Below are 7,500 nucleotides of genomic sequence, written 5' to 3'. Positions count from 1 at the left end.
TCCTGCTGCTCTTTATTCTCCTCCTCTTCCTCTTCTTCATTCCTCCTCCTCCTCCTCCTCCTTTTGCTCCTTCACCATCTCCTTGTCCTCTTCCTCCCCCCCAATCCTTTGCCCGTTGTTGTCGTGGGGGGGCTTAGGAGACGAAGACTGAGACCCAATGATGGGGAACTCCTCAACCTTGGGACTCAGCCATCGACTCAACTAATTTTGCATAGTCTTTTTTCCCACTCATACTTTTCGTTTCAGTTTCTTCACCAATCCCTTCTACTATCCACCTCCTAAGGTGTGAGAGCCGTGCTGAAAGGATGAAAGGCTGACTTTGTCAGTCCTGAACGGCCTGAGGGAACCATGGGCACGGTATTCCCCTGCCATACCTGGCCTTTATCCCTCAAGGGGACCCTGAGGGGTGGACTTTTTTTTTCCCCAACATACTCCAGGCTTATCATGGCCAATAATGAAGACATAACCCCAATCTTAGGGGCAATGAGGCTTGCCCCTTTATCAAATAGCCCCAATCCCAGCTCTCCTTTGACCACGGCTCCGAACACTGCAACAACTCCCCCATCATCAATGCATACTAGTACAGTATCAACCCTAATCAACAACCAACCCCCAGGAGACATTTCTACTCTCCCAACATGCTCAACTTCAACACTTTACTCCCACAACCTTCTTCATCAACCATCCCATCTCCCCTTATGACTACCTTACAACCTTATTGCCCACCTCCCCGTAACACTACCCCCCTCAACACTACTCCCTCCTCCACACGGCCCCGCACTGCTACTAATACTCTATTTAGCCCAGCCAAATGGGACCGATTTTTCGTGATCCCTCCCACAGCTCCCTACTCTCAAAACACCCTCCTCTTCCAACAATGCCTCCAAAAACAAGTAGGCAAAGTCTCTTTCCGTAGCCGACGCGACTCCCGTCTCGTCACAGTATCAACTGAAAACGAAGCTATAGCATTAACAAAACTAACTGATCTATGTGGTAATCCCATCCCTACAGAACCTCATCCAACCCTCAATACTTGCACTGGAACTGTCTCTATCTCCCCAACAGACTGCCCAATCCATGACAAAGAATGGTCAGATTGTGGAGAGGACTTACTCGCTTATCTCACAGACTATGATGCAACATATGTACAATGGTACTCCATTCCTCCCAGAGGAAATCGTAAGAAATCCATCAACATTGCCAAAATTACTTTCCGTAGACATGACCTTCCCTTAAATGTTTACATAGGTGGGGAATCCCTACCTGTCCGACCATACCAACAACCTCCTCGTCAGTGCCAAAATTGTTGGCATTTAGGACATCCTGCCAAACATTGCCGTTCCACAGCCAGATGCCCGCTATGTGCCCAACCTGGCCATACTCGATCAAATAGCTCTGCACAACCACGCACATGTGCAAACTGTGGCGGCCCCCATAATGTATTTTATAGAGGCTGCCCCACCTACAAATTTGAGTCTGAGGTAGCAACTCTCAGATTCAGACTTGGACTCACTCTACGTGAAGCCAGACAGGAAGCACGTCGACAAGGCTTTTCTCTTACCCCCTACTCTAGTAATGTCGCTCACTCTGCCACTCCCCCTACCCCCCTAGCTCCTACACCCTCTCCTAAACCCAACCCCCTTCCATCTAACTTCCCCTCTTCTACCTCCTACCTTCCCCAGTCAAATTCTTTTGCCATCCTAAACCCAGACACCCCAATCTCTACTACAGCTCCAACACCTTCCCCTCTCCCTCCCCGCATTACCCGCATCAGACAGAATAAACGTTCCACCCCCTCTTCCCCTACCTCACAATCACCTCCACCTTCCTTTGCCCCTATTTTTCAGACACCAGACTTCTCTTCCCCCCCTCACAAGAAAACCTTTATCTCACAAAACTCCCCAATCAACTCCACTACAGAAACTCTTGAAGATATCCAGAACTACATAATCGAGTCCCAAACTAATAATCATCCACCTTCAAATTCTACAACTCCCGCTCCCTCCACACTCAAAGTGACTGCCGATATCCATCCTCCTCCTACTCATATTCTCCCTACACCCAATCCTCCTACCCCATCCCAACAAAACCCATTCCCCCTGACTCCAGCCCCACCTGTATTAACCCTCCCACTATCCCTTCTATCCCTTCCACTCCCTCCTGGATACACACGTGAAACCCTCATGTCACAAGTACCCTCTTCCCCAGACCCTCTACCTCCCGACACCCCTCCTGATACAACACCACCTCCCCAACCTCATTCTTTATCGCACCCTCTAGCACCTTCCCCTTCAAATTCTCCAACACGCACTGCAATCTTTGCCAGTAAATCAACGAAAGTATAACTATCCTTCATTGGAACATTCGCGGTTTCCGAATGTTCCTCTTTCAGTCCCACATATTATATTGTCATGCCCACGTCCTCCCTACATAGACATCCCAACTTATCAGACATCCTTACAGAATCTCACACTTTCTGCTTTGACAACCTGTTTTCCTTCCTCAAACGCATATATATCCTTCACTTGATCTAACCCCTTTACATTACCTCATCCGACCCTAACCCATTCACTCACCAATTCCTTAACCCAGCTTTAACAACTAATCAATAACCCAACCATCCTTCACTAACATTAACTATAGTGCTACATGACCTTAGATATCTCGCACATTTATTTTGCTTTTAACCATTAACCATTAACCATTCAATCTTCTTCTTCTCTTCCTCAGTCTTATTCTTCTCTTCCTCAGTCTTCTTCTTCTCCTCCTCATCTTCTTTTCCTCCTCCTCCTCCTCAATCTTATTCTCCTCCTTCTCCTCCTCAATCTTATTCTCCTCCTCCTCCTCCTCCTCCTCAGTCTTCTTCTTCTCGTCCTCAATCTTCTCCTTCTCCTCCTCAGTCTTATTCTTCTCCTTCTCCTCCTCAGTCTTCTCCTCCTCCTCCTCAATCTTATTCTCCTCCTTCTCCTCCTCAATCTTATTCTCCTCCTCCTCCTCAGTCTTCTTCTTCTCGTCCTCAATCTTCTCCTTCTCCTCCTCAGTCTTATTCTTCTCCTTCTCCTCCTCAGTCTTCTCCTCCTCCTCCTCAATCTTCTTCTCCTCCTCCTCCTCCTCCTCAGTCTTCTTCTTCTCCTCCTCAATCTTCTTCTTCTCCTTCTCCTCAGTCTTCTTCTTCTCCTTCTCCTCCTCCTCAGTCTTCTTCTTCTCCTTTTCCTTCTCAGTCTTCTTCTCCTTCTCCTCAGTCTTCTTCTCCTTTTCCTTCTCAGTCTTCTTCTTCTCCTTCTCCTCCTCAGTCTTCTTCTTCTCCTTCTCCTCCTCAGTCTTCTTCTTCTCCTTCTCCTCCTCATTCTTCTTCTTCTCCCTTTCCTCCTCAGTCTTCTTCTCATTCTCCTCCTCAGTCTTCTTCTTCTTCTCCTCCACAGTCTTCTTCTTCTCCTTCTTCTCCTCAGTTTTCTTCTTCTCCTTTTCCTCCTCAGTCTTCTTCTTCTCCTTCTCCTCCTCAGTCTTCTTCTTCTCCTTCTCCTCCTCAGTCTTCTTCTTCTCCTTCTCCTTCTCCTCCTCAGTCTTCTTCTTCTCCTTCTCCTCCTCAGTCTTCTTCTTCTCCTTCTCCTCCTCAGTCTTCTTCTTCTCCTTCTCCTCCTCAGTCTTCTTCTTCTCCTTCTCCTCCTCAGTCTTCTTCTCCTCCTTCTCCTCCTCAGTCTTCTTCTTCTCCTTCTCCTCCTCAGTCTTCTTCTCCTCCTTCTCCTCCTCAGTCTTCTTCTTCTCCTCCTCCTCAGTCGTCGTCTTCTCCTTTTCCTTCTCAGCCTTCTTCTCCTTCTCCTCCTCAGTCTTCTTCTTCTCCTTTTCCTTCTCAGTCTTCTTCTCCTTCTCCTCAGTCTTCTTCTCCTTTTCCTTCTCAGTCTTCTTCTCCTTTTCCTTCTCAGTCTTCTTCTCCTTCTCCTCCTTTTCCTCCTCTGTCTTCTTCTCCTTCTCCTCCTCCTCAGTCTTCTTCTTCTTCTTTTCCTCCTCAGTCTTCTTCTCCTTCTCCTCCTACTCAGTCTTCTTCTTCTCCTTTTCCTCCTCAATCTTCTCCTTCTCCCTCTCTTCAGTCTTCTTCTTCTCCTTCTCCTTGTCAGTCTTCTTCTCCTTCTCCTCCTCAGTCTTCTCTTCTCCTCTTCCTCCTCAGTCTTCTTCGTCTCTTTCCCCAACTCCCAATCTCATGCCCGTTGTTGTCATGGGGGACTTAGGAAGCGCCCCTTCATCAAATAGCCCACCAACTCAAACTCCCCCGGTTCCCCGACCCCAGACTCTCCGTCGACCATGACTCTGAACACAGCAATTACTACCCCCTCCCTTACATTATCTACCCAAGTCAACACTCAAGCTCCAGGAGACATTTCAACTTCATCTCCTCTACCCCCACAACCTTCTTCATCAGTCATCCTTTCCTCCCTTATCACTACTTCACAGCCTTATTGCCCACCTCTCCGTAATAATAGCTCCCTCAACACTACTCCCTCTTCCACACGTGCCCGTCCTTCTACCACCCCCATCTCTACAAATATCTTAAATACTCTATTCAGCAGAGCCAAATGGGACAGATTTTTCGTCCCCCCCCCCCTTCAGCTCCTTACTCTGACAACACTCTTCTCTTCCAGCAATGTCGCAAAAAAAGTAGGCAAAGTCTCATTTCATAGCCGACCCGATCGTTCTCGTCTCGCCACAGTTACATCTGAAAACCAAGCTATAGCATTTACAACTCTAACTGATCTCTCTGGCAACTCCATTACTGCAGAACCTCATCCAAACTTCAATACTTGTACCGGAAGTGTCTCTATCTCCCCAGCAAACTGCCCTATTTATAACAAACTGTGGAGAAGACTTACTCACGAACTATGATGCGATATCAGTACAGTGCTACTTTATTCCTCCTAAAGATCATCGTAAGAACCCCACCAACATTGCCAAAATTACTTTCCTTAGACATGACCTTCCCTTTAATGTTTAAATTGGTGGAGAATCCCTCCCTGTCCGACCATATCAGCCTCCTCCCCATCAGTGTCAAAATTGTTGGCGTTTAGGACATCCTGCCAAACACTGCTGTTACAAAGCCTGTTGCCCTCTATGTGCCCAACCTGGTCATAACCGATCAAACTGCTCTGCACAGTCATGCACATGTGCCAACTGTGGCGGTCCCCATGATGTATTTTATAGGGGCTGCCCCACCTATAAGTTTGAGTCTAAGGTGGCAACTCTCAGATTCAGACTTGGACTCACTCTACGTAAAGACAGATAAGAAGCACGTCGGCGAGGGTTTTCTTTTACTCCCTACTCCAGTAATGTCGCTCGCTCTGCCCCTCCCCCTCTCTCCCAAGATGTTCCCACACCCTCCTCTATACCTATCCCTGCTACTTCTTACTTCCCCACTTCTACCTCCTACTTTCCTCAGTCAAATTCTTTTGTCATTCAAAATCCAGACACCCCAATCTCTAATGCACCCCCCCCCCCCCCCGAACTACCCGCAGTAGACAGACTAAACGTTCCACTCCTTTTTCTCCTTCCACACACTCACTGCCACCTACCTTTAGTCTCTACTCCTCAGCGGCCAGTCTCCTCTCCCCCCCTCATAAGGAAACCTTTGTTTCACAAAACTCCCCAACCAACTCCTTTACAGAAACTCTTGAAGATATTCAAAACTATCTCCTCGAGTCCCAAACTGACACCGAAACCCCTCATCCACCCTCAAATTCCATAACTCCCGCTCCCTCCACACTCCCTCCAGTGACTGCCGATACCCACCCTCCTCCTACACATATTCCCCCTACACCCCTTCCTCCTACTCCCTCCCAACACAGCCCATCCACCTACATCCTCTCCATCCTCTTTAACCCTTCCACTTTCCCCTGGATACACACATGAATTCTTTATGCCCTTCCCCAGATCCCCCACCTCCTGATACCCATTATCTGCCTTCAAGAGACTTTTCTTACACATCCTCCTATACCAATTCTCAATTACCATTTTGTCTCTTCCTCACACTCCCTTTATGTCTCGTCTATACCAGAAAACGCCATTCTGATCCGTCCCTATGTGTAAAATATAATGTCCCTCTTGCAGTTGCACGCATTCTTGATGCAGTCTGTACCTCTGCTTTCCCCCACCTATTCTCCCCTCGCCGACCTCCCAACCTATCAGACATCCTTACAGAATATCACACTTTCTGCTCGGACAACTTTTTCTCCTTCCTCATTTGCAAACATATCCTTCACTTGAACTAATCAACCTTACCCAATCCTACCTAAACCCATTCATCCATCAACTCCTTTACCCATCTTTAACCTTTTCAATATTAACTAGATAGTTGACATAGCAACAAACTACTAGCTGAACCGCCCTTCACTACCCTTTACTGTACCTTCCTATTGTGCTACATGGCTGTATATGCGTAGGACATTTATTTTGCTTTTAACCATTAACCATTTTTCGTTTCCCCCCTCTTTTCCAATCCTTTCTATCCACTTCTTAAGGTGTGAGAGCCGTGTTGAGAGGATGAAAGGCTTACATTGTGCCAGTCATGAACGACTTGGGGAAGCCATAGGCACGATATCAACCTGTTTAGTTGTCCATCCCTTACCTCTCAAGGGGACCCTGAAGGGTGTACTGCTTATCTCCGCAACATACTCTAGGCTAACCATGGCTAGTAACGAAAACTTGGTATCACTATTAAGGGCATTGGGGCTTGCCCCTTTATCAGACAGCCCCACTGATTTAAATTCTCCTGGTTCCCTGACTCCAGGCTCTCCTTGATCACAAATCAACACTGCCACTATTATCTCCTTCTCAAAGCCTACCATCACATCAGTCCAGTCCAAATCGTCTACCCAGGTCAATATTCAACCACCAGGAGACATTCCTCCTCTACCAACATCTACTTCAATCCCTCCACCCCCACAACTTTCTTCATCAACTGTCCCCATCCCCCTTTATTACTACTCTGCATTCTTAATGTTAATCACTCCACAGTACTACCACTTTCAACACTACTCCTTCTTCCACATGCCCCCGTCCTTCTACTACCCCCACCTCTACGAAGATCTTGAATAATCTGTTTTGTTTAGCCCAGCCAAATAAGACCGATTTTTCATGACCCTCCCCCCACACACAGCCCCTTACGCTGGAAAAACACTCCACTTCTAGCAATGTCTCCAAAAACAAGTAGGCAAAATCTCTTTACACACAAAATCTCTTTACGGTACGATCGTTTCCGATCGTACCGGAACTGTGTCCATCTCCCTGACAGACTGCCCTGTCTACGACAAAAAATGGTCAGGTTGTGGAGAAGACCTACTCACCTGCCTCATGTATTATGGTGCAGTATCAGTACAATGCTATGAAATGAGACCATTTCCCCTAGAGGCTGTCGTAAGATCCCACCAATACCGCCAAGATTACTTTCTTCCCTGTCCGACCCATAACAACCCCCTCCACCTGTCAATATGTCAGAATTGCTGGCGTCTAGTC

The sequence above is a fragment of the Penaeus chinensis genome, chromosome 36, assembly GCF_019202785.1.
Source record: "Penaeus chinensis breed Huanghai No. 1 chromosome 36, ASM1920278v2, whole genome shotgun sequence".
Taxonomy (NCBI): domain Eukaryota; kingdom Metazoa; phylum Arthropoda; class Malacostraca; order Decapoda; family Penaeidae; genus Penaeus; species Penaeus chinensis.
Note: the sequence above shows the minus strand (reverse complement) of the source record.